This window comes from Pseudopipra pipra, chromosome 1 (assembly GCF_036250125.1).
Source record: "Pseudopipra pipra isolate bDixPip1 chromosome 1, bDixPip1.hap1, whole genome shotgun sequence".
NCBI lineage: Eukaryota > Metazoa > Chordata > Aves > Passeriformes > Pipridae > Pseudopipra > Pseudopipra pipra.
In genome coordinates, this window is record NC_087549.1 from 90,231,509 (window position 1) to 90,241,054 (window position 9,546).

A 9,546-nucleotide genomic window follows, 5' to 3' on the forward strand; every position below is an offset into this window, starting at 1 on the left:
TGTTTTTATTCAGATCTTTGAGACCTTGCCAGCCTCTAGCTGTGCAATTGCAAGGACTAGGCAGCTGCTTTTAGCAGGAGCTGAGTTTTCAGCTCGTGGCCCCTTCCCAGGAGCAGAAACTTGAACGAGACCATCAAACGCCCAAGTTAGCCGCCCCAAGATTTGGAAGTACTAGAACCACAGAATCAGGGAATCAGTTAGGTTGGAAAAGACCCCTGAGATCATTTGAGTCCAAGCTATGACTGAACATCAGCATGTCAACTAGACCAACTAAGTGCCACATCAAGTCTTTCCTTAAAAACCTCCAGGGACAGTGACTCCACCACCTCCCTGGGCAGTCCATTCCAATGTTTAACAACCCTTTCCATGAAGAAATTCCTCCTGATGTCCAGCCTGAACCTCCCCTGCCTCAGCTATGTCCTCTTGTCCTGTCACTTGTTACCTGGAAGAAGGGGCTGATCCCTACCTGGCTACAACTTCCTTTCAGGTAGATGTAGAGAGCAGTAAGGTCATCCCCGAGCCTCCTTTTCTCCAGGCTAAACAACTCCAGCTCCCTCAGCCACCCCTCATAGGACTTACCCTCCAGACCCTCATAGGACTTACCCTCCAGACCCTTCACCAGCTTCATCGCCCTTCTCTGGACCTGCTCCAGCACCTCAATGTCCTTTCTGAATTGAGGGGCCCAGAACTGGACACAGCATTAGAGGTGAAGCCCCACCAGTGCCAAGTACAGCAGGAAAGAAGATAAGACAGCTGCTTAGATTACGTGGCCTATTTTCAAATGCACGGAGCATCCTGTTATTTTAACGTTAACCAACACTTTTGGAACTGCCCAGGGGAAAGCTCACTGTTGCAGAATAGGCAGGCTTTTGTCGGACCCAGCTCACACATGAGCGTTTCTTGGTCAGTACAAGGCCTAGAAAATATGTTTGTTGAAGTAATTCCACACAGCAGCAGGTGGCAGGCTGGTTCCATTTTTGGTCTGTTCTAGCTTCTTCAACTCAATACATCTTTTATCGATAGATGGCACTTGTCTCTGGATGAGATCTGTTTGGTGGTGTTGGGAGCTAACCAGTATCACAAGGTTTAGGAAACAGCTACTGAAATTAAATCTCTACAGTTTTCAGTCGTTCATTTCTGGCCTGATCAAAATGTATTACATTGCTATAGTAATATATACCTGTCATGAAAAACAATAAAACAATAAAACTAATGCGCCCCACACAGTAAAGTTTCTAAATCCAATATATAGAAAGCTTCTTAATGGTATTACTTATACACAGAGATTTTCTTAATGGTGCCTGTAAACAGTTTGTAACGTAATAGGTTATAGTGGGATCAGTTGTATATATATTGTTGAAATAAATATTTAGGTCAAGGGGAAATGAATTAGTTTAATATGAGATTTTTCAAAACACAAGTGAAATTAAAGGCATGAACTGTTAATGACTACAATGATTATTATGTGGTGACACAGTCACAGTGAAAAAAAGATGACTAACCTATTTTTCAGAAAGACAGCAATGCACAGAGTTGGACTTTCTTACTTTAACAGCCTTTTTATCTTTTACCTGCCCTTCTACATCCAACTGGACTAGCTACATGACTCTGTATGCTGTAAATCATTGTTGTAAAGCACACAAGTGACTCATTACTTAAATATTTAATTTAAAACATTTTATATTTTCATAAACCAAATAAAGACCTTATTTTCCTTTGTCTAGGGACATAAAGTATCTTCATTCCTATTGACAGGATCTCTTTCTTGCCACTGTAAATGAAAGCAGAAATTAATCATTAATAGCTGTTAGTGTAAATCAGCCAAGTGGAGGTCTGTGTTTATAATAAAATTGATTAATACATCATTAATCAATAGTACTTTCCTAGGTATTTGTCCAATGATAATCTAAAGAGTGATTTTTATTTTTTTTTTAACTGCAATAACATCAGAAAAGGTAGCACACATAAAAGATAAAAGGGAAACAGGTTTGGAATTGGCTTGAGATTATCTGAGATAGCAGAGCCAAACTTATTAGTACCCTGCTAGCATACTGCATCTCTGGTTTTTATCCATGACTTTGAGTACTACTGTGTTTGCATTTTGTAGTGATATCTTTATATTGCACTACTGAATTACTCACTGACATACAAAGTCACATGAGAAGGAAGCCAAGCAGTCAGTGCTGATGTCTTTTTTTACAAAATACAAACTGCACTGTGTCCCTGGTTCTCCATGACGTCCTACTAAAGCTGGAATAATTTTATGGGAGCCATGTGCTGCTCTTGAAAAGTCAGTTTTGTCTCTCCTATATGACTGATTTATCAGTGGAATTACAGAAGGTTATCAGAAGCACACGTTATTATGTGAATTTATCAAAAGAAGTGGAAAATAGAAAGCAATGGAATGCCAATTTTATGCAGCATGGAGGTCCATATTTACATGACATTATAACATATGATGTAACATTCAAAAAGTAAGTGAAGTTTTCATGTGGGTTTCATTTGCTTTAAACTAACAGAAGATGTACTTTAAAAAAAAAAAAAGACACTTGTCTGATAATATCTTCACAGTGATTCAGAAGCAGAGTGTACTTTCAGCTTGGTAATGCACCATCCCGCGTTCCTGTTGTAATAGGAAATAATTGATGTTTAGGGAAGAAGTTACAAGTTTGGACATTTCAGCTTTTCTAAGATATCATCTCCTCCTTCTTGACAAGCATGAATAGTTCCAGATGCAGAGTAGGGCTGTGTTAATGGAAAGGACAATTTACTTATACATTCATATAACCTTTTCATTATGAAAATCAGCAGACCTAGAAGAGCTTGGCCCCATTTCCTGGCCAAAACAGCATTGCTCTGCTGTTTACATTCTACCTGAGAGAAGAATGCAAATGTTGTCACTATTAACGTTCACAGTTTAATTCCTTGTTGAAGTCAGACGGCAAAAATATAACACTCTGGGGTAAAAAAGTTATAAAGCTGTTTGGCAGTAGAGGGGAATTCAGCCTTTCATTTTAGCATGGTAGGACAACAGACAGGTCTGTCTCCAAACAGAGCAAACACTGTCTTTGTAATCATGAATACCCATCTCCAAATGACAAGGAAAAGGCTTCTGGGGCTGAAAATAGCATAAGGAGCAGCTGAACTTGGAAATCTGAGTTCAAATATGTCCTACCTCTCTGTTTTCTTATCCTGCTAGAGAATGAGAGTACTTCAGAGATGACATGCTTTTGTCTGCAAAGGTATACAGAAAATGCAAGACAATTATGAAGAAAATAACCAATTGCAGTTGCTTGCTCCATACATAACAGAAATAGGGGAGTTTTTGAGATTATGTTAGTGATTTTTTTAGGATATATTCTGGATTCTAGTCATAACTTTGATTTGTTGCGTAACCTCAGACCAGCTGTGCCTGCCCTAATTATTCTTCTACCACCTTGATTAGTAGCTGTGTTAAGATCAATGTTTTTGTCTGAAAAAGGGTTGCAAGTTTTTAAATAGCATCAAACACATGCTCTGTACTGTCACTGAGCATGGCATTTTTGGGGCAGTACACAATAAATAATAAATAGTCCCAAATAATATTATCACAGGTATGTTACTCTTTGAGAAATGGCAGTGAGATGACAATGAGACAAAGATTGTTCAGTTTAGGGACTATGGGAAAATTAGATAATACACCTTGAGAAGCCTTATCAAGGGTTCTGGTATATGGATGAGGTATAGTTATTATGATCACTGTGCATGGTTAGAGGCAAGGCAAAAATATGCAGCTATCTGTCACAAAGTGAGAAAGCAAGTAGGAATCAGTCTGTGCAATATTTTTCCTTGTATCAGAGCTATAAAGATGCCTAAATGCCAATTCAAGGTCACAAGCTGGATATGGTAGTTAGATTCTGTGTTCCTCACTCAACCAAGTATCCCTGATTACAGAGGTGGTGGATGCCCCATCCCTGAAAACATTCATGGTCAGGTTGGACAGGGCTCTGAGTGTAACCTGATCTAGCTGGAGCTGTCCTTGATCGTTGCAGAGGACTTGGTCTAGATGAGTTGTACAGGTCCCTTCCAACCCAAAGTATCCTATGATTCTGTGATTGCAGAGGCAGATCAAGCTTTGCACCCCATTTCTACTCTCCTCAGCCAGGACCTGAGCTGAGAATGGCACTCAACTTGCTGCTGGCACTTTTGGCCACAGAGACAAGTCTGTATCTCCAACCTGCTGCCTAGGCTCAAAAGCAAGAGCCTAACCCAGTGGCTTCACTGGGACCACTAATGTAAGTGTGAAAGGATCGAATCCAACCACAGCAACCCAGCAGACACAGCACTTGTACCTCCAAAGAATAATTTGTCACTTAATCACTTTCTTTTAGAAAGACTGTCTACCAAGGGGGAGGGGAGCCTTGTGCACAAGCAGGCTTTTGATCTCGGTGAAGCTCAGAGGGCTTCGCTAGTGCATTCATTTAAAGGATCGAGCAGCAACTAATTAATGACTCTAAATTGTATCAGTCATGGTTTAGAGGCTTGTTTTAATATGTGAAGACATGCTGTTAAGCCGGAGTGATGAACTGACGTTTATTTTGTGACAGGACAAAGAAGTCCCCACCTCTCTCCTGATGCTGATTTTTTTTGTCAGCCTCCTAGGTCTGCATTCCTGCAATTGTTACAGATACTGTCAGTGTCCTCCTTTCAGGTTGTTGTACAGAATAATGCAAAGCTGTAAAAACCACAGAACAGTTTACCCCATCAATTTCTGAATGGATCTGGTGCTAATTTTATCAGCTTGGTTTTAAAATCAATGCATGCAGAACACAGTGTCTCTCACCTTTCCCCCCACAGATGGAATTGTGCAAAATGTATTCACGTAGATATAAAGTTAGTAGATATGGCTTTGGTGCTGCAGAGGCACTGTTCTAAACAGATGGATTTGAACACAGCCTGTGCAGCCAACTCCAGCTTATTTGGTATTCACAAACCACAACAGCATATTAGGCATTAATTATATATGACTAATTGTATTAATTATAGTGAATGAGAATTGTATTAGGTTTAAGAACTATTTAAAGGGAACTAGAAATTAAAGCAGCGGGATGTAGTATCTGGCTGACATGGACTTGCTCTGCACAGCCTTGGGCAGCATGGCTTACCATTCATCTCTAAATTTTCAAAAGACAACGTGAAGGTAATGGTATGTACCTTCTCTGTAAAGCCAAAGAGATTCCATTAGAAATAACAATTGTAATTTCAAATATTCCAGCACTACGGTTTTAAAATCATAAATACATAGAACAATTTGGGTTGGAAGGGACCAATCATCTAGTTCCAACCCCCTGCCATGGGCACGGACACCTTCCACTAGACCAGGTTCCTCGATGCCCCATCCAACCTGGCCTTGAATACTGCCAGGGACAGGACATCCACAACTTCTCTGGACAACCTGTTCCAGTGCCTCATCACTCTCACAGTGAAGAATATAAAAATCCTTTTTATAAAGCTAAATAGTTCTGACTACTTAGTCCCTAAAAGGAGGAAAATCCTACCAAAAACTTCCTTAAAATAGGTTAGAAGCTACAAGTAAGTAAATATATATTTATATGAAAAAATGTTTTTAAGAGTATTTCCAAGTAAGCTGAAATTCCATAAAGACCTAAGCTGGTACCTGGTCTGGAATAAGACATTTCTGTCATCTTAGACATTTGGAAGGCCCTCTGAGAGTGACATTTTGAGTGATGGGTTCAGACACTGGGAGAGGGCAAACCTAATAATCCAAGTAAGAAACTCAGAGAACGGAAAAATTCATTAGAGAGTCATCTCACTGACTTCACCTCTTCCTCCACCTTGCCAGCTGCAAAATGGGAATAATCACAACAGCTCATTTGGAGTGGATTTGTTAATCTTCATAAGACACTTCATTGATGTGAAGCAGTACAGACAAAGTTTGCCAAATGTGGATGGATAGCTGGGCATTTTGTCAATTCAGGAAGTGACTTGGTCCCCTCTTCTCCTCAGAGGCCCTGGTCCTGCAGTAGGCCTAAACAGGAATTATTCCCAGCTAGCAAGGTCTGTAGCCAAAAGGGCAGAACATCTCCCAGAAAGTTATTTCTGCTGTCATGGAACTGCACACAAAAGGCATAGAAAAGTGAGTGGAAAAATAGTCCACTTGAAGAAAAAATGTTGTGCTGAAAGAACTTGGCACAGTTTATACCTGCATTTCCTCACACTGTGACACAGACTCATTTCTTAATGCACAAGTTTTGTAATACCAACCTTTACCCCATGTGGCGCTACAGGCTGGGGACAGAGTGGCTGGAGAGCAGCCAGGCAGAAAGGGACCTGGGAGTTTGGATTGACAGGAAGCTGAACATGAGCCAGCAGTGTGCCCAGGTGGCCAAGAAGGCCAATGGCATCCTGGCCTGCATCAGGAACAGTGTGGCCAACAGGTCCAGGGAAGTGATTCTTCCCCTGTACTCAGCACTGGTGAGGCCACACCTTGAGTACTGTGTCCAGTTCTGGGTCCCTCAGTTCAGGAAGGACATTGAGGTGCTGGAGCAGGTCCAGAGAAGAGCAACAAGGCTGGTGAAGGGACTTGAGCACAAGTCCTATGAGGAGAGGCTGAGGGAGCTGGGGTTGTTCAGCCTGGAGAAGAGGAAGCTCAGGAGAGACCTCATCACTCTCTACAACTACCTGAAAGGAGGTCATAGCCAGGTGGGGGTTGGTCTCTTCTCTCAGGCAACTATCAGTAAGACAAGAGGGCATGGTCTCAAGCTCTGCCAGGTGAGGCTTAGGTTGGATATTAGGAAGAAATTCTTTACAGAGAGGGTAATGAGGCATTGGAATGGGCTGCCCAGGGAAGTGGTGGATTCTCCATCTCTGGAGGTTTTTAAGAAGAGACTGGATGTGGCACTTAGTGCCGTGGTCTAGTAACCACGGCGGTAGTGGATCAAGGGTTGGACTTGATGATCTCAGAGGTCTTTTGCAACCCAGATGATTCTATGATTCCATTCTATGATCCTTCCATTCTACCGATCAGTCCCCAACACTGAACTGTATCCACAACAGCAGATCAAGCACCCAGGCCCACCATCTGGCCATAGGGTCTATTGGCACAGAATGCCAGTGGCCCTATTATTGATTTCATAATCACCCAAAAGAGGGTGGTTTCAAGCAATTTGCTTAGTGGGAATCATGTCTGCTGCGTGCTAACTTCCTAATGGTGCCACAGAAAGGATCTAGAAAAATACAAGTTGATCTAAGCCAGAAACCATGCTTGGGATGTTTCTAACAATTTAACAGGACAGAAAGTCAATCTTCCAAGCCCAGGAACATTCTTGTTTCTTCTTAATCTGCTTTTTATGCCAGTTCTGACTTTCACTGTCTTTGTGATTACCTTCCTTCTTGAGATGAAGAGCTTGTCACAGCTCCCCAGCTGTAAGGCTTCTTTCATAACAGAAACTTCCATAAGGTATCATAACTAGCACCACTGAAAAGGAATGTTAAAATATAAAATCTAGCAATTTAGCACTGGGAAAATAAAGAAGTCTGTCAAGCACCATTTCCATTTCCAACAGTCTCTGCCTTCTCAAAGTCTGAAAAGTGGGTCTCAGCTTTTCCAGGTTTGGCTGAAACACCATGTAAAACTTACTTGCACAAGTGACAATGCCTGTTCTCATTGCCTGAATGGAATATGATAATCACTGCAAAAGCCTTTAGTCTGTAAGATGTGATTAACTGCAAAAGGCAGAGTTATTAAAACAGATTGGAGCACACTCTGAAAGGGTTATCTAGAATCTGTATATACACCACTTCCATGTCTGGAGGAGGAGGCCTCCAGTTCCTTAAGAAACATTTGCTTACATGTATATCCTTTTGTAAGGACAGAAATTGTTTTCCTCCGCTCATTCATTTTTCTTTTGGTCCTGTTTATTAGTCTGTAGTTACTTTACTTTGATCTGATGACAAAGGTGCATTTCTGGCAGTCAGCAGACCTGGTTTCTATTTACATTCTGCTATTAGAGTGATCTCGCATCAATTGCTGTCGACAATGACTCAAATCGGGGAATTGCTCTGCCTGAAAAGTAATCTAGTAAAACCCTCACATGTTTAGTTTTCAGCTAAATCCATGATCACATTAACCAGGTGGCTGCACACATGCTCCCCATGTGCCCATACTCGGGGAAGGCAGGAACAAGCAGTTGAGAACAAGAGTAAGAAGTGTCAGCACTGCTTGTCAGCAGCCCTGCCTCATCCCTCAGGAACTGCTTCTGGATCTGCAATTATTCATTTTAAAGTAAAGAGATGGTGCACGCCAAGGTTCACGGTGCTAAAGTCACTAGCTGGAGCACTCCCAAGTGCAAAGCAGATTAGAAAAGGCAATATATGCAGGACACAAGTGTTAGCTTGTACTAGGATACTGCTGTGAGACCGGTGACAGGTCTGGTGACTCCAAGTGTTGCCGGCTGGGGACACCCGATGGAAATTTCTTCTTTCTATGCTGAACATGATGACTGCAGAAGTGACCAGCACAGGCACATGGGCCTGAGCAGACTGAGCAAGAGGCACCTGGGTGAGCAGGGCTGCACCAGCCATTCCCCCCAGCCTCCAGCCCCAGGAAAGGCTGCTCTAGGAAGAGCTATGCTGTCTCACCCCCATTTGAGCTGTGCTGGTGCATTACATGTGGCAAATTGTCCTATTGTTTTGGGCTTCACATATGTCAAATCTGAAACATGAGCTTTCCACTGGCATCACAAAAGTGCTCCGAGGCTTTCCACCACCCAACAGGAGTAAGTAGCAAAGGCATTAAGTGCATCTTCTCTTTGGCACAGCAGCATGTTTTAATAACCCCTGCCCCAGCAAACTCTTCAATCCTGAAGAGAACAATGCAATGCATTTAACATTCTTCTTGATTAATATTTATGGCTACAAGCCACCCATTGTTTTTACTACATAGCTGCTAATCAATAAAGACTCCAGAAAACAGCAGGACAAGCCGGGGTAAACTGTAGAAGCCTTGGTTCTTCAAAAACTAGGGAAAATGGCAGGAAGTTTTCCCCTTTACTTACATTTCTGCAGTTTGTTTTAAAAGCAGAACTCTTACATGGGTTCATAAATCTACACCTAAGTGTCTCACTCTGCTGACACAGGTTTGGAAATGTTTACCTTAGCATTTGTGTAGCCTCATTAGCATGGAATGTTTATACTCACTCTTGCATTTGCACTTACCTATACAGTTACATATTGTGCACTGAAATGCTGTACTAATAATCCCACTGCATCTCCAACACTGTCTCACAGTTCCCCTAGGTGCTGTTTTCCAAAGATTTCTATGTTTTAGCCTCTGAAGGGAAGTAGGCCTTGTTTTATGATGAAATTGATGGGAAAGGATATACCATGAAATTTGGCCCTATTTTAATTCAGTGCCTAATTGATTAGCTGGAGACAGTGATCCAGAAATCTGAGCAAGGGTATACTACATTTACTCACCAGGACAAGACAAACATTAAACAATAATTGCTGGAGACCTGCAGACTGAAGCTTCCTTGTCTTGTACTT